An 18,437-nucleotide genomic window follows, 5' to 3' on the forward strand; every position below is an offset into this window, starting at 1 on the left:
AACAGTGATGCAGGCCAACTGGCTGAACATTGCAGTTTTGAATTTCAGATGTCTTGAAACCTCATAGAAATACAGCTTCAAGGTTGGCACCTGCGTTTTATATATGTGTAAGTGCTTCCCTTTTGAGGTTGAAGTTCTGTGAACTAAACAGCAATTTTGGAAGTGTATGTTATAATATTTAGGATGGATTGCATTTGAACATCAGGTGCTCACCTAACAGGAGTTATTTCTATTTTTCTTTAGTTAGTAAGTGCTTCCATGTTAGGTGAGCAATTGTTGCAATATCTCCACTACAGAAAACCATCTCTCTATACTTTCAAAATCTTCACCAAGGAAGCTCAGAAAAGAGCGGGAAAAATGTGGGAGGAGCTTCTTAATGGTTTGGTGCCTTCAGGGACTTTCAAGGGATAAAAAGGCTAGAACTTCTTCCACAGTGCCCATACCAGGAACAGCCTCAGACAAGAACAGGGATGCAGACCCTTTGGCTGAACATTGCAGTTTTGAATTTCAGATGTCTTGAAACCTCATAGAAATACAGCTTCAAGCTTGTAAGTGCTTACCTTTTGAGTTTGAAGTTCTGTGAAATAAACAACAACTCTGGAAGTACATGGTATAATATTTAGGGATGGATTACATTTGAGCATCAGGTGTTCACCTAACAGGAGTTCTTTCTATTTTTCTTTAGTTAGTAAGTGCTTCCATGTTAGGTGAGCAATTGTTGCAATATCCCCACTACAGAAAACCATCTCTCTATACTTTCAAAATCTTCACCAAGCAAGCTCAGAAAGAGCGGGAAAAATGTGGGAGGAGCTACTTAATGGTTTGGTGCCTTCAGGGCCTTTCAAGGGATAAAAAGGCGAGCACTTCTTCCACATTGCCAATAACAGGAACAGCCTCAGACAAGAACGGGGATGCAGACCCATTGGCTGAACATTGCAGTTTTGAATTTCAGATGTCTTGAAACCTCATAGAAATACAGCTTCATGGTTATAAGTGCTTACCTTTTGAGGTTGAAGTTGTGTGAACTAAACAGCAACTTTGGAAGTGTATGTTATAATATTTAGGATGGATTGCATTTGAACATCAGGTGCTCACCTAACAGGAGTTCTTTCTATTTTTCTTTAGTTAGTAAGTGCTTCCATGTTAGGTGAGCAATTGTTGCAATATCCCCACTACAGAAAACCATCTCTCTATACTTTCAAAATCTTCACCAAGCAAGCTCAGAAAAGAGCGGGAAAAATGTGGGAGGAGCTACTTAATGGTTTGGTGCCTTGAGGGCCTTTCAAGGGATAAGAAGGTGGGCACTTCTTCCACAGTGCCCATAGCAGGAACGGCCTCGGATGAGAACAGTGATGCAGGCCAACTGGCTGAACATTGCAGTTTTGAATTTCAGATGTCTTGAAACCTCATAGAAATACAGCTTCAAGCTTGTAAGTGCTTACCTATTGAGGTTGAAGTTCTGTTAACTAAACAACAGCTCTGGAAGTGTATGTTATAATATTTAGAGAATAATTGCATTTGAGCATCAGGTGCTCACCTAACAGGAGTTCTTTCTATTTTTCTTTAGTTAGTAAGTGCTTCCATGTTAGGTGAGCAATTGTTGCAATATCTCTACTACAGAAAACCATCTCTCTATACTTTCAAAATCTTCACCAAGCAAGCTCAGAAAAGAGCGGGACAAATGTGGGAGGAGCTACTTAATGGTTTGGTGCCTTGAGGGCCTTTCAAGGGATAAAAAGGTGGGCACTTCTTCCACAGTGCCCATAGCAGGAACGGCCTCGGATGAGAACAGTGATGCAGGCCAACTGGCTGAACATTGCAGTTTTGAATTTCAGATGTCTTGAAACCTCATAGAAATACAGCTTCAAGCTTGTAAGTGCTTACCTATTGAGGTTGAAGTTCTGTTAACTAAACAACAGCTCTGGAAGTGTATGTTATAATATTTAGAGAATAATTGCATTTGAGCATCAGGTGCTCACCTAACAGGAGTTCTTTCTATTTTTCTTTAGTTAGTAAGTGCTTCCATGTTAGGTGAGCAATTGTTGCAATATCTCCACTACAGAAAACCATCTCTCTATACTTTCAAAATCTTCACCAAGCAAGCTCAGAAAAGAGCGGGAAAAATGTGGGAGGAGCTACTTAATGGTTTGGTGCCTTCAGGGCCTTTCAAGGGATAAAAAGGTGGGCACTTCTTCCACAGTGCCCATAGCAGGAACGGCCTCGGATGAGAACAGTGATGCAGGCCAACTGGCTGAACATTGCAGTTTTGAATTTCAGATGTCTTGAAACCTCATAGAAATACAGCTTCAAGCTTGTAAGTGCTTACCTATTGAGGTTGAAGTTCTGTTAACTAAACAACAGCTCTGGAAGTGTATGTTATAATATTTAGAGAATAATTGCATTTGAGCATCAGGTGCTCACCTAACAGGAGTTCTTTCTATTTTTCTTTAGTTAGTAAGTGCTTCCATGTTAGGTGAGCAATTGTTGCAATATCCCCACTACAGAAAACCATCTCTCTATACTCTCAAAATCTTCACCAAGCAAGCTCAGAAAGAGCGGGGAAAATGTGGGAGGAGCTACTTAATGGTTTGGTGCCTTCAGGGCCTTTCAAGGGATAAAAAGGCGAGCACTTCTTCCACAGTGCCCATAACAGGAACAGCCTCAGACAAGAACAGGGATGCAGACCCATTGGCTGAACATTGCAGTTTTGAATTTCAGATGTCTTGAAACCTCATAGAAATACAGCTTCATGGTTATAAGTGCTTACCTTTTGAGGTTGAAGTTCTGTGAACTAAACAGCAACTTTGGAAGTGTATGTTATAATATTTAGGATGGATTGCATTTGAACATCAGGTGCTCACCTAACAGGAGTTATTTCTATTTTTCTTTAGTTAGTAAGTGCTTCCATGTTAGGTGAGCAATTGTTGCAATATCTCCACTACAGAAAACCATCTCTCTATACTTTCAAAATCTTCACCAAGCAAGCTCAGAAAAGAGCGGGAAAAATGTGGGAGGAGCTACTTAATGGTTTGGTGCCTTCAGGGCCTTTCAAGGGATAAAAAGGCTAGAACTTCTTCCACAGTGCCCATACCAGGAACAGCCTCAGACAAGAACAGGGATGCAGACCCTTTGGCTGAACATTGCAGTTTTGAATTTCAGATGTCTTGAAACCTCATAGAAATACAGCTTCAAGCTTGTAAGTGCTTACCTTTTGAGTTTGAAGTTCTGTGAAATAAACAACAACTCTGGAAGTACATGGTATAATATTTAGGGATGGATTACATTTGAGCATCAGGTGTTCACCTAACAGGAGTTCTTTCTATTTTTCTTTAGTTAGTAAGTGCTTCCATGTTAGGTGAGCAATTGTTGCAATATCCCCACTACAGAAAACCATCTCTCTATACTTTCAAAATCTTCACCAAGCAAGCTCAGAAAGAGCGGGAAAAATGTGGGAGGAGCTACTTAATGGTTTGGTGCCTTCAGGGCCTTTCAAGGGATAAAAAGGCGAGCACTTCTTCCACAGTGCCCATAACAGGAACAGCCTCAGACAAGAACAGGGATGCAGACCCATTGGCTGAACATTGCAGTTTTGAATTTCAGATGTCTTGAAACCTCATAGAAATACAGCTTCATGGTTATAAGTGCTTACCTTTTGAGGTTGAAGTTCTGTGAAATAAACAACAACTCTGGAAGTACATGGTATAATATTTAGGGATGGATTGCATTTGAGCATCAGGTGTTCACCTAACAGGAGTTCTTTCTATTTTTCTTTAGTTAGTAAGTGCTTCCATGTTAGGTGAGCAATTGTTGCAATATCCCCACTACAGAAAACCATCTCTCTATACTTTCAAAATCTTCACCAAGCAACCTCAGAAAAGTGCGGGAAAAATGTGGGAGGAGCTACTTAATGGTTTGGTGCCTTGAGGGCCTTTCAAGGGATAAAAAGGTGGGCCCTTCTCCACAGTGCCCATAGCAGGAACGGCCTCGGATGACAACAGTGATGCAGGCCAACTGGCTGAACATTGCAGTTTTGAATTTCAGATGTCTTGAAACCTCATAGAAATACAGCTTCATGGTTATAAGTGCTTACCTTTTGAGTTTGAAGTTCTGTGAAATAAACAACAACTATGGAAGTACATGGTATACTATTTAGGGATGGATTGCATTTGAGCATCAGGTGTTCACCTAACAGGAGTTCTTTCTATTTTTCTTTAGTTAGTAAGTGCTTCCATGTTAGGTGAGCAATTGTTGCAATATCCCCACTACAGAAAACCATCTCTCTATACTTTCAAAATCTTCACCAAGCAAGCTCAGAAAGAGCGGGAAAAATGTGGGAGGAGCTACTTAATGGTTTGGTGCCTTCAGGGCATTTCAAGGGATAAAAAGGCGAGCACTTCTTCCACAGTGCCCATAACAGGAACAGCCTCAGACAAGAACAGGGATGCAGACCCATTGGCTGAACATTGCAGTTTTGAATTTCAGATGTCTTGAAACCTCATAGAAATACAGCTTCATGGTTATAAGTGCTTACCTTTTGAGGTTGAAGTTCTGTGAACTAAACAGCAACTTTGGAAGTGTATGTTATAATATTTAGGATGGATTGCATTTGAACATCAGGTGCTCACCTAACAGGAGTTCTTTCTATTTTTCTTTAGTTAGTAAGTGCTTCCATGTTAGGTGAGCAATTGTTGCAATATCCCCACTACAGAAAACCATCTCTCTATACTTTCAAAATCTTCACCAAGCAAGCTCAGAAAAGAGCGGGAAAAATGTGGGAGGAGCTACTTAATGGTTTGGTGCCTTGAGGGCCTTTCAAGGGATAAAAAGGTGGGCACTTCTTCCACAGTGCCCATAGCAGGAACGGCCTCGGATGAGAACAGTGATGCAGGCCAACTGGCTGAACATTGCAGTTTTGAATTTCAGATGTCTTGAAACCTCATAGAAATACAGCTTCAAGCTTGTAAGTGCTTACCTATTGAGGTTGAAGTTCTGTTAACTAAACAACAGCTCTGGAAGTGTATGTTATAATATTTAGAGAATAATTGCATTTGAGCATCAGGTGCTCACCTAACAGGAGTTCTTTCTATTTTTCTTTAGTTAGTAAGTGCTTCCATGTTAGGTGAGCAATTGTTGCAATATCCCCACTACAGAAAACCATCTCTCTATACTCTCAAAATCTTCACCAAGCAAGCTCAGAAAGAGCGGGAAAAATGTGGGAGGAGCTACTTAATGGTTTGGTGCCTTCAGGGCCTTTCAAGGGATAAAAAGGCGAGCACTTCTTCCACAGTGCCCATAACAGGAACAGCCTCAGACAAGAACAGGGATGCAGACCCATTGGCTGAACATTGCAGTTTTGAATTTCAGATGTCTTGAAACCTCATAGAAATACAGCTTCATGGTTATAAGTGCTTACCTTTTGAGGTTGAAGTTGTGTGAACTAAACAGCAACTTTGGAAGTGTATGTTATAATATTTAGGATGGATTGCATTTGAACATCAGGTGCTCACCTAACAGGAGTTCTTTCTATTTTTCTTTAGTTAGTAAGTGCTTCCATGTTAGGTGAGCAATTGTTGCAATATCCCCACTACAGAAAACCATCTCTCTATACTTTCAAAATCTTCACCAAGCAAGCTCAGAAAAGAGCGGGAAAAATGTGGGAGGAGCTACTTAATGGTTTGGTGCCTTGAGGGCCTTTCAAGGGATAAAAAGGTGGGCACTTCTTCCACAGTGCCCATAGCAGGAACGGCCTCGGATGAGAACAGTGATGCAGGCCAACTGGCTGAACATTGCAGTTTTGAATTTCAGATGTCTTGAAACCTCATAGAAATACAGCTTCAAGCTTGTAAGTGCTTACATATTGAGGTTGAAGTTCTGTTAACTAAACAACAGCTCTGGAAGTGTATGTTATAATATTTAGAGAATAATTGCATTTGAGCATCAGGTGCTCACCTAACAGGAGTTCTTTCTATTTTTCTTTAGTTAGTAAGTGCTTCCATGTTAGGTGAGCAATTGTTGCAATATCTCTACTACAGAAAACCATCTCTCTATACTTTCAAAATCTTCACCAAGCAAGCTCAGAAAAGAGCGGGACAAATGTGGGAGGAGCTACTTAATGGTTTGGTGCCTTGAGGGCCTTTCAAGGGATAAAAAGGTGGGCACTTCTTCCACAGTGCCCATAGCAGGAACGGCCTCGGATGAGAACAGTGATGCAGGCCAACTGGCTGAACATTGCAGTTTTGAATTTCAGATGTCTTGAAACCTCATAGAAATACAGCTTCAAGCTTGTAAGTGCTTACCTATTGAGGTTGAAGTTCTGTTAACTAAACAACAGCTCTGGAAGTGTATGTTATAATATTTAGAGAATAATTGCATTTGAGCATCAGGTGCTCACCTAACAGGAGTTCTTTCTATTTTTCTTTAGTTAGTAAGTGCTTCCATGTTAGGTGAGCAATTGTTGCAATATCTCCACTACAGAAAACCATCTCTCTATACTTTCAAAATCTTCACCAAGCAAGCTCAGAAAAGAGCGGGAAAAATGTGGGAGGAGCTACTTAATGGTTTGGTGCCTTCAGGGCCTTTCAAGGGATAAAAAGGTGGGCACTTCTTCCACAGTGCCCATAGCAGGAACGGCCTCGGATGAGAACAGTGATGCAGGCCAACTGGCTGAACATTGCAGTTTTGAATTTCAGATGTCTTGAAACCTCATAGAAATACAGCTTCAAGCTTGTAAGTGCTTACCTATTGAGGTTGAAGTTCTGTTAATTAAACAACAGCTCTGGAAGTGTATGTTATAATATTTAGAGAATAATTGCATTTGAGCATCAGGTGCTCACCTAACAGGAGTTCTTTCTATTTTTCTTTAGTTAGTAAGTGCTTCCATGTTAGGTGAGCAATTGTTGCAATATCCCCACTACAGAAAACCATCTCTCTATACTCTCAAAATCTTCACCAAGCAAGCTCAGAAAGAGCGGGGAAAATGTGGGAGGAGCTACTTAATGGTTTGGTGCCTTCAGGGCCTTTCAAGGGATAAAAAGGCGAGCACTTCTTCCACAGTGCCCATAACAGGAACAGCCTCAGACAAGAACAGGGATGCAGACCCATTGGCTGAACATTGCAGTTTTGAATTTCAGATGTCTTGAAACCTCATAGAAATACAGCTTCATGGTTATAAGTGCTTACCTTTTGAGGTTGAAGTTCTGTGAACTAAACAGCAACTTTGGAAGTGTATGTTATAATATTTAGGATGGATTGCATTTGAACATCAGGTGCTCACCTAACAGGAGTTATTTCTATTTTTCTTTAGTTAGTAAGTGCTTCCATGTTAGGTGAGCAATTGTTGCAATATCTCCACTACAGAAAACCATCTCTCTATACTTTCAAAATCTTCACCAAGCAAGCTCAGAAAAGAGCGGGAAAAATGTGGGAGGAGCTTCTTAATGGTTTGGTGCCTTCAGGGACTTTCAAGGGATAAAAAGGCTAGAACTTCTTCCACAGTGCCCATACCAGGAACAGCCTCAGACAAGAACAGGGATGCAGACCCTTTGGCTGAACATTGCAGTTTTGAATTTCAGATGTCTTGAAACCTCATAGAAATACAGCTTCAAGCTTGTAAGTGCTTACCTTTTGAGTTTGAAGTTCTGTGAAATAAACAACAACTCTGGAAGTACATGGTATAATATTTAGGGATGGATTACATTTGAGCATCAGGTGTTCACCTAACAGGAGTTCTTTCTATTTTTCTTTAGTTAGTAAGTGCTTCCATGTTAGGTGAGCAATTGTTGCAATATCCCCACTACAGAAAACCATCTCTCTATACTTTCAAAATCTTCACCAAGCAAGCTCAGAAAGAGCGGGAAAAATGTGGGAGGAGCTACTTAATGGTTTGGTGCCTTCAGGGCCTTTCAAGGGATAAAAAGGCGAGCACTTCTTCCACAGTGCCCATAACAGGAACAGCCTCAGACAAGAACAGGGATGCAGACCCATTGGCTGAACATTGCAGTTTTGAATTTCAGATGTCTTGAAACCTCATAGAAATACAGCTTCATGGTTATAAGTGCTTACCTTTTGAGGTTGAAGTTCTGTGAAATAAACAACAACTCTGGAAGTACATGGTATAATATTTAGGGATGGATTGCATTTGAGCATCAGGTGTTCACCTAACAGGAGTTCTTTCTATTTTTCTTTAGTTAGTAAGTGCTTCCATGTTAGGTGAGCAATTGTTGCAATATCCCCACTACAGAAAACCATCTCTCTATACTTTCAAAATCTTCACCAAGCAACCTCAGAAAAGTGCGGGAAAAATGTGGGAGGAGCTACTTAATGGTTTGGTGCCTTGAGGGCCTTTCAAGGGATAAAAAGGTGGGCCCTTCTCCACAGTGCCCATAGCAGGAACGGCCTCGGATGACAACAGTGATGCAGGCCAACTGGCTGAACATTGCAGTTTTGAATTTCAGATGTCTTGAAACCTCATAGAAATACAGCTTCATGGTTATAAGTGCTTACCTTTTGAGTTTGAAGTTCTGTGAAATAAACAACAACTATGGAAGTACATGGTATACTATTTAGGGATGGATTGCATTTGAGCATCAGGTGTTCACCTAACAGGAGTTCTTTCTATTTTTCTTTAGTTAGTAAGTGCTTCCATGTTAGGTGAGCAATTGTTGCAATATCCCCACTACAGAAAACCATCTCTCTATACTTTCAAAATCTTCACCAAGCAAGCTCAGAAAGAGCGGGAAAAATGTGGGAGGAGCTACTTAATGGTTTGGTGCCTTCAGGGCATTTCAAGGGATAAAAAGGCGAGCACTTCTTCCACAGTGCCCATAACAGGAACAGCCTCAGACAAGAACAGGGATGCAGACCCATTGGCTGAACATTGCAGTTTTGAATTTCAGATGTCTTGAAACCTCATAGAAATACAGCTTCATGGTTATAAGTGCTTACCTTTTGAGGTTGAAGTTCTGTGAACTAAACAGCAACTTTGGAAGTGTATGTTATAATATTTAGGATGGATTGCATTTGAACATCAGGTGCTCACCTAACAGGAGTTCTTTCTATTTTTCTTTAGTTAGTAAGTGCTTCCATGTTAGGTGAGCAATTGTTGCAATATCCCCACTACAGAAAACCATCTCTCTATACTTTCAAAATCTTCACCAAGCAAGCTCAGAAAAGAGCGGGAAAAATGTGGGAGGAGCTACTTAATGGTTTGGTGCCTTGAGGGCCTTTCAAGGGATAAAAAGGTGGGCACTTCTTCCACAGTGCCCATAGCAGGAACGGCCTCGGATGAGAACAGTGATGCAGGCCAACTGGCTGAACATTGCAGTTTTGAATTTCAGATGTCTTGAAACCTCATAGAAATACAGCTTCAAGCTTGTAAGTGCTTACCTATTGAGGTTGAAGTTCTGTTAACTAAACAACAGCTCTGGAAGTGTATGTTATAATATTTAGAGAATAATTGCATTTGAGCATCAGGTGCTCACCTAACAGGAGTTCTTTCTATTTTTCTTTAGTTAGTAAGTGCTTCCATGTTAGGTGAGCAATTGTTGCAATATCCCCACTACAGAAAACCATCTCTCTATACTCTCAAAATCTTCACCAAGCAAGCTCAGAAAGAGCGGGAAAAATGTGGGAGGAGCTACTTAATGGTTTGGTGCCTTCAGGGCCTTTCAAGGGATAAAAAGGCGAGCACTTCTTCCACAGTGCCCATAACAGGAACAGCCTCAGACAAGAACAGGGATGCAGACCCATTGGCTGAACATTGCAGTTTTGAATTTCAGATGTCTTGAAACCTCATAGAAATACAGCTTCATGGTTATAAGTGCTTACCTTTTGAGGTTGAAGTTCTGTGAACTAAACAGCAACTTTGGAAGTGTATGTTATAATATTTAGGATGGATTGCATTTGAACATCAGGTGCTCACCTAACAGGAGTTCTTTCTATTTTTCTTTAGTTAGTAAGTGCTTCCATGTTAGGTGAGCAATTGTTGCAATATCCCCACTACAGAAAACCATCTCTCTATACTTTCAAAATCTTCACCAAGCAAGCTCAGAAAAGAGCGGGAAAAATGTGGGAGGAGCTACTTAATGGTTTGGTGCCTTGAGGGCCTTTCAAGGGATAAAAAGGTGGGCACTTCTTCCACAGTGCCCATAGCAGGAACGGCCTCGGATGAGAACAGTGATGCAGGCCAACTGGCTGAACATTGCAGTTTTGAATTTCAGATGTCTTGAAACCTCATAGAAATACAGCTTCAAGCTTGTAAGTGCTTACCTATTGAGGTTGAAGTTCTGTTAACTAAACAACAGCTCTGGAAGTGTATGTTATAATATTTAGAGAATAATTGCATTTGAGCATCAGGTGCTCACCTAACAGGAGTTCTTTCTATTTTTCTTTAGTTAGTAAGTGCTTCCATGTTAGGTGAGCAATTGTTGCAATATCTCTACTACAGAAAACCATCTCTCTATACTTTGAAAATCTTCACCAAGCAAGCTCAGAAAAGAGCGGGACAAATGTGGGAGGAGCTACTTAATGGTTTGGTGCCTTGAGGGCCTTTCAAGGGATAAAAAGGTGGGCACTTCTTCCACAGTGCCCATAGCAGGAACGGCCTCGGATGAGAACAGTGATGCAGGCCAACTGGCTGAACATTGCAGTTTTGAATTTCAGATGTCTTGAAACCTCATAGAAATACAGCTTCAAGCTTGTAAGTGCTTACCTATTGAGGTTGAAGTTCTGTTAACTAAACAACAGCTCTGGAAGTGTATGTTATAATATTTAGAGAATAATTGCATTTGAGCATCAGGTGCTCACCTAACAGGAGTTCTTTCTATTTTTCTTTAGTTAGTAAGTGCTTCCATGTTAGGTGAGCAATTGTTGCAATATCTCCACTACAGAAAACCATCTCTCTATACTTTCAAAATCTTCACCAAGCAAGCTCAGAAAAGAGCGGGAAAAATGTGGGAGGAGCTACTTAATGGTTTGGTGCCTTCAGGGCCTTTCAAGGGATAAAAAGGCGAGCACTTCTTCCACAGTGCCCATAACAGTAACAGCCTCAGACAAGAACAGGGATGCAGACCCATTGGCTGAACATTGCAGTTTTGAATTTCAGATGTCTTGAAACCTCATAGAAATACAGCTTCATGGTTATAAGTGCTTACCTTTTGAGGTTGAAGTTCTGTGAACTAAACAGCAACTTTGGAAGTGTATGTTATAATATTTAGGATGGATTGCATTTGAACATCAGGTGCTCACCTAACAGGAGTTCTTTCTATTTTTCTTTAGTTAGTAAGTGCTTCCATGTTAGGTGAGCAATTGTTGCAATATCCCCACTACAGAAAACCATCTCTCTATACTTTCAAAATCTTCACCAAGCAAGCTCAGAAAAGAGCGGGAAAAATGTGGGAGGAGCTACTTAATGGTTTGGTGCCTTGAGGGCCTTTCAAGGGATAAAAAGGTGGGCACTTCTTCCACAGTGCCCATAGCAGGAACGGCCTCGGATGAGAACAGTGATGCAGGCCAACTGGCTGAACATTGCAGTTTTGAATTTCAGATGTCTTGAAACCTCATAGAAATACAGCTTCAAGCTTGTAAGTGTTTACCTATTGAGGTTGAAGTTCTGTTAACTAAACAACAGCTCTGGACGTGTATGTTATAATATTTAGGATGGATTGCATTTGAACATCAGGTGCTCACCTAACAGGAGTTCTTTCTATTTTTCTTTAGTTAGTAAGTGCTTCCATGTTAGGTGAGCAATTGTTGCAATATCTCTACTACAGAAAACCATCTCTCTATACTTTCAAAATCTTCACCAAGCAAGCTCAGAAAAGAGCGGGACAAATGTGGGAGGAGCTACTTAATGGTTTGGTGCCTTGAGGGCCTTTCAAGGGATAAAAAGGTGGGCACTTCTTCCACAGTGCCCATAGCAGGAACGGCCTCGGATGAGAACAGTGATGCAGGCCAACTGGCTGAACATTGCAGTTTTGAATTTCAGATGTCTTGAAACCTCATAGAAATACAGCTTCAAGCTTGTAAGTGCTTACCTATTGAGGTTGAAGTTCTGTTAACTAAACAACAGCTCTGGAAGTGTATGTTATAATATTTAGAGAATAATTGCATTTGAGCATCAGGTGCTCACCTAACAGGAGTTCTTTCTATTTTTCTTTAGTTAGTAAGTGCTTCCATGTTAGGTGAGCAATTGTTGCAATATCTCCACTACAGAAAACCATCTCTCTATACTTTCAAAATCTTCACCAAGCAAGCTCAGAAAAGAGCGGGAAAAATGTGGGAGGAGCTACTTAATGGTTTGGTGCTTTGAGGACCATTCAAGGGATAAAAAGGTGGGCACTTCTTCCACGGTGTCCATAACAGGAACAGCCTCAGATGAGAACAGTGATGGAGGCCCACTGGCTGAACATTGCAGTTTTGAATTTCAGATGTCTTGAAACCTCATAGAAATACAGCTTCATGGTTGTAAGTACCCACCTTTTGAGGTTGAAGTTCTGTGAAATAAACAACAACTCTGGAAGTTTATGTTATGATATTTAGGGAACAATTGCATTTGAGTCTCAGGTGCTCACCTAACAGGAGTTCTTTCTATTTTTCTTTAGTTTTTTTCTTTAGTTAGTAAGTGCTTCCATGTTAGGTGAGCAATTGTTGCAATATCTCCCTACAGAAAACCATCTCTCTATACTTTGAAAATCTTCACCAAGCAAGCTTACAAAAGAGTTGGAAAAATGTGGTAGGAGCTTCTTAATGGTTTGGTGCCTTCAGGGCCTTTCATGGGATAAAAAGGCGAGCACTTCTTCCACAGTGCCCATACCAGGAACAGCCTCAAATGAGAACAGTGATGCAGGCCCACTGGCTGAACATTGCAGTTTTGAATTTCAGATGTCTTGAAACCTCGTAGGAATACAGCTTCAAGGTTGTAAGTGCTTACCTTTTCAGGTTGAAGTTCTGTGAAATAAACATAAACTCTGGAAGTACATGGTATAATATTTAGGGATGGATTGCATTTGAACATCAGGTGCTCACCTAACAGGAGTTCTTTCTATTTTTCTTTAGTTAGTAAGTGCTTCCATGTTAGGTGCGCAATTGTTGCAATATCTCCACTACAGAAAACCATCTCTCTATACTTTCAAAATCTTCACCAAGCAAGCTCAGAAAAGAGCGGGAAAAATGTGGGAGGAGCTTCTTAATGGTTTGGTGCCTTCAGGGCCTTTCAAGGGATAAAAAGGCTAGAACTTCTTCCACAGTGCCCATACCAGGAACAGCCTCAGACAAGAACAGGGATGCAGACCCTTTGGCTGAACATTGCAGTTTTGAATTTCAGATGTCTTGAAACCTCATAGAAATACAGCTTCAAGCTTGTAAGTGCTTACCTTTTGAGTTTGAAGTTCTGTGAAATAAACAACAACTCTGGAAGTACATGGTATAATATTTAGGGATGGATTGCATTTGAGCATCAGGTGTTCACCTAACAGGAGTTCTTTCTATTTTTCTTTAGTTAGTAAGTGCTTCCATGTTAGGTGAGCAATTGTTGCAATATCCCCACTACAGAAAACCATCTCTCTATACTTTCAAAATCTTCACCAAGCAAGCTCAGAAAAGAGCGGGAAAAATGTGGGAGGAGCTACTTAATGGTTTGGTGCCTTCAGGGCCTTTCAAGGGATAAAAAGGCGAGCACTTATTCCACAGTGCCCATACCAGAAACAGCCTCTGACAAGAACAGGGATGCAGACCCTTTGGCTGAACATTGCAGTTTTGAATTTCAGATGCCTTGAAACCTCATAGAAATACAGCTTCAAGCTTGTAAGTGCTTACCTTTTGAGTTTGAAGTTCTGTGAAATAAACAACAACTCTGGAAGTACATGGTATAATATTTAGGGATGGATTGCATTTGAGCATCAGGTGTTCACCTAACAGGAGTTCTTTCTATTTTTCTTTAGTTAGTAAGTGCTTCCATGTTAGGTGAGCAATTGTTGCAATATCCCCACTACAGAAAACCATCTCTCTATACTTTCAAAATCTTCACCAAGCAACCTCAGAAAAGTGCGGGAAAAATGTGGGAGGAGCTACTTAATGGTTTGGTGCCTTGAGGGCCTTTCAAGGGATAAAAAGGTGGGCCCTTCTCCACAGTGCCCATAGCAGGAACGGCCTCGGATGACAACAGTGATGCAGGCCAACTGGCTGAACATTGCAGTTTTGAATTTCAGATGTCTTGAAACCTCATAGAAATACAGCTTCATGGTTATAAGTGCTTACCTTTTGAGTTTGAAGTTCTGTGAAATAAACAACAACTATGGAAGTACATGGTATACTATTTAGGGATGGATTGCATTTGAGCATCAGGTGTTCACCTAACAGGAGTTCTTTCTATTTTTCTTTAGTTAGTAAGTGCTTCTATGTTAGGTGAGCAATTGTTGCACTATCCCCACTACAGAAAACCATCTCTCTATACTTTCAAAATCTTCACCAAGCAAGCTCGGAAAAGAGCGGGAAAAATATGGGAGGAGCTACTTAATGGTTTGGTGCCTTGAGGGCCTTTCAAGGGATAAAAAGGTGGGCACATCTTCCACAGTGCCCATACCAGAAACAGCCTCTGACAAGAACAGGGATGCAGACCCTTTGGCTGAACATTGCAGTTTTGAATTTCAGATGCCTTGAAACCTCATAGAAATACAGCTTCAAGCTTGTAAGTGCTTACCTTTTGAGTTTGAAGTTCTGTGAAATAAACAACAACTCTGTTAACTAAACAACAGCTCTGGAAGTGTATGTTATAATATTTAGAGAATAATTGCATTTGAGCATCAGGTGCTCACCTAACAGGAGTTCTTTCTATTTTTCTTTAGTTAGTAAGTGCTTCCATGTTAGGTGAGCAATTGTTGCAATATCCCCACTACAGAAAACCATCTCTCTATACTTTCAAAATCTTCACCAATGAAGCTCAGAAAAGAGCAGGAAAAATGTGGGAGGAGCTACTTAATGTTTTGGTGCCTTCAGGGCCTTTCAAGGGATAAAAATGCGAGCACTTCTTCCACAGTGCCCATAACAGGAACAGCCTCAGACAAGAACAGGGATGCAGACCCACTGGCTGAACATTGCAGTTTTGAATTTCAGATGTCTTGGAACCTCACAGAAATATAGCTTCAAGGTTGGCACCTGCGTTTTATATATGTGTAAGTGCTTCCCTTTTGAGGTTGAAGTTCTGTGAACTAAACAGCAATTTTGGAAGTGTATGTTATAATATTTAGGATGGATTGCATTTGAACATCAGGTGCTCACCTAACAGGAGTTATTTCTATTTTTCTTTAGTTAGTAAGTGCTTCCATGTTAGGTGAGCAATTGTTGCAATATCTCCACTACAGAAAACCATCTCTCTATACTTTCAAAATCTTCACCAAGCAAGCTCAGAAAAGAGCGGGAAAAATGTGGGAGGAGCTTCTTAATGGTTTGGTGCCTTCAGGGCCTTTCAAGGGATAAAAAGGCGAGCACTTCTTCCACAGTGCCCATAACAGGAACAGCCTCAGACAAGAACAGGGATGCAGACCCATTGGCTGAACATTGCAGTTTTGAATTTCAGATGTCTTGAAACCTCATAGAAATACAGCTTCAAGCTTGTAAGTGCTTACCTTTTGAGTTTGAAGTTCTGTGAAATAAACAACAACTCTGGAAGTACATGGTATAATAATTAGGGATGGATTACATTTGAGCATCAGGTGTTCACCTAACAGGAGTTCTTTCTATTTTTCTTTAGTTAGTAAGTGCTTCCATGTTAGGTGAGCAATTGTTGCAATATCCCCACTACAGAAAACCATCTCTCTATACTTTCAAAATCTTCACCAGGCAAGCTCAGAAAGAGCGGGAAAAATGTGGGAGGAGCTACTTAATGGTTTGGTGCCTTCAGGGCCTTTCAAGGGATAAAAAAGCAAGCACTTCTTCCACAGTGCCCATAACAGGAACAGCCTCAGACAAGAACAGGGATGCAGACCCATTGGCTGAACATTGCAGTTTTGAATTTCAGATGTCTTGAAACCTCATAGAAATACAGCTTCATGGTTATAAGTGCTTACCTTTTGAGGTTGAAGTTCTGTGAACTAAACAGCAACTTTGGAAGTGTATGTTATAATATTTAGGATGGATTGCATTTGAACATCAGGTGCTCACCTAACAGGAGTTCTTTCTATTTTTATTTAGTTAGTAAGTGCTTCCATGTTAGGTGAGCAATTGTTGCAATATCCCCACTACAGAAAACCATCTCTCTATACTTTCAAAATCTTCACCAAGCAAGCTCAGAAAAGAGCGGGAAAAATGTGGGAGGAGCTACTTAATGGTTTGGTGCCTTGAGGGCCTTTCAAGGGATAAAAAGGTGGGCACTTCTTCCACAGTGCCCATAGCAGGAACGGCCTCGGATGAGAACAGTGATGCAGGCCAACTGGCTGAACATTGCAGTTTTGAATTTCAGATGTCTTGAAACCTCATAGAAATACAGCTTCAAGCTTGTAAGTGCTTACCTATTGAGGTTGAAGTTCTGTTAACTAAACAACAGCTCTGGAAGTGTATGTTATAATATTTAGAGAATAATTGCATTTGAGCATCAGGTGCTCACCTAACAGGAGTTCTTTCTATAGTTCTTTAGTTAGTAAGTGCTGCCATGTTAGGTGAGCAATTGTTGCAAAATCTCCACTACAGAAATCCATCTCTCTATACTTTCAGAATCTTCACCAAGCAAGCTCAGAAAAGAGCGGGAAAAATGTGGGAGGAGCTACTTAATGGTTTGGTGCCTTGAGGGTCTTTCAAGGGATAAAAAGGTGGGCACTTCTTCCACAGTGCCCATAGCAGGAATGGCCTTGTATCAGAACAGTGATGCAGGCCCACTGGCTGAACATTGCAGTTTTGAATTTCAGATGTCTTGAAACCTCACAGAAATACAGCTTCAAGGTTGTAAGTGCTTACCTATTGAGGTTGAAGTTCTGTGAACTAAACAACTCTTGAAGTGTATGTTATAATATTTAGAGAATAATTACATTTGAGCATCAGGTGCTCACCTAACAGGAGTTCTTTCTATAGTTCTTTAGTTAGTAAGTGCTGCCATGTTAGGTGAGCAATTGTTGCAAAATCTCCACTACAGAAATCCATCTCTCTATACTTTCAGAATCTTCACCAAGCAAGCTCAGAAAAGAGCGGGAAAAATGTGGGAGGAGCTACTTAATGGTTTGGTGCCTTGAGGGCCTTTCAAGGGATAAAAAGGTGGGCACTTCTTCCACAGTGCCCATAGCAGGAACGGCCTCAGATGAGAACAGTGATGCAGGCCCACTGGCTGAACATTGCAGTTTTGAATTTCAGATGTCTTGGAACCTCACAGAAATACAGCTTCAAGGTTGGCACCTGCGTTTTATATATTTGTAAGTGCTTCCCTTTTGAGGTTGAAGCTCTGTGAAAAAAACAAAAAGTCTGCAAGTGTATGTTATAATATTTAGGGATGGTTTGCATTTGAGCATCAGGTGTTCACCTAACAGGAGTTCTTTCTATTGTTCTTTAGTTAGTAAGTGCTTCCATGTTAGGTGAGCAATTGTTGCAATATCTCCACTACAGAAAACCATCTCTCTATACTTTCAAAATCTTCACCAAGCAAGCTCAGAAAAGAGCAGGAAAAATGTGGGAGGAGCTACATAATGGTTTGGTGCCTTGAGTGCCTTTGAAGGGATAAAAAGGTGGGCACTTCTTCCACAGTGCCCATAGCAGGAACGGCCTCAGATGAGAACAGTGATGCAGGCCCACTGGCTGAACATTGCAGTTTTGAATTTCAGATGTCTTGGAACCTCATTGAAATACAGCTTCAAGGTTGTAAGTGCTTACCTTTTGAGGTTGAAGTTCTGTGAAATAAACAACAACTCTGGAAGTGTATGTTATAATATTTAGGGAACGATTGCATTTGAGCCTCAGGTGCTCACCTAACAGGAGTTCTTTCTATTTTTCTTTAGTTTTTTTCTTTAGTTAGTAAGTGCTTCCATGTTAGATGAGCAATTGTTGCAATATCTCCACTACAGAAAACCATCTCTCTATACTTTCAAACTCTTCACCAAGCAAGCTCAGAAAAGAGCGGGGAAAAATGAGGTAGGAGCTACTTAATGGTTTGGTACCTTGAGGGCCTTTCAGGGGATAAAATGACGAGCACTTCTTCCACAGTGCCCATACCAGGAACAGCCTCAGATGAGAACAGTGATGCAGGCCCACTGGCTGAACATTGCAGTTTTGAATGTCAGATGTCTTGACACATCGTAGAAATACAGGTTCAAGGTTATAAATCCTTAACTTTTTAGGTTGAAGTTCTGTCAACTAAACAACAACTCTGGAAGTGTATGTTATAATATTTAGGGAAGGAATGCATTTGAGCCTCAGGTGCTCACCTAACAGGAGTTCTTTCTATTTTTCTTTAGTTAGTAAGT

This window comes from Ambystoma mexicanum, chromosome 7q, assembly GCF_040938575.1.
Source record: "Ambystoma mexicanum isolate Mex_15411 chromosome 7q, UKY_AmexF1_1, whole genome shotgun sequence".
Lineage (NCBI taxonomy): Eukaryota > Metazoa > Chordata > Amphibia > Caudata > Ambystomatidae > Ambystoma > Ambystoma mexicanum.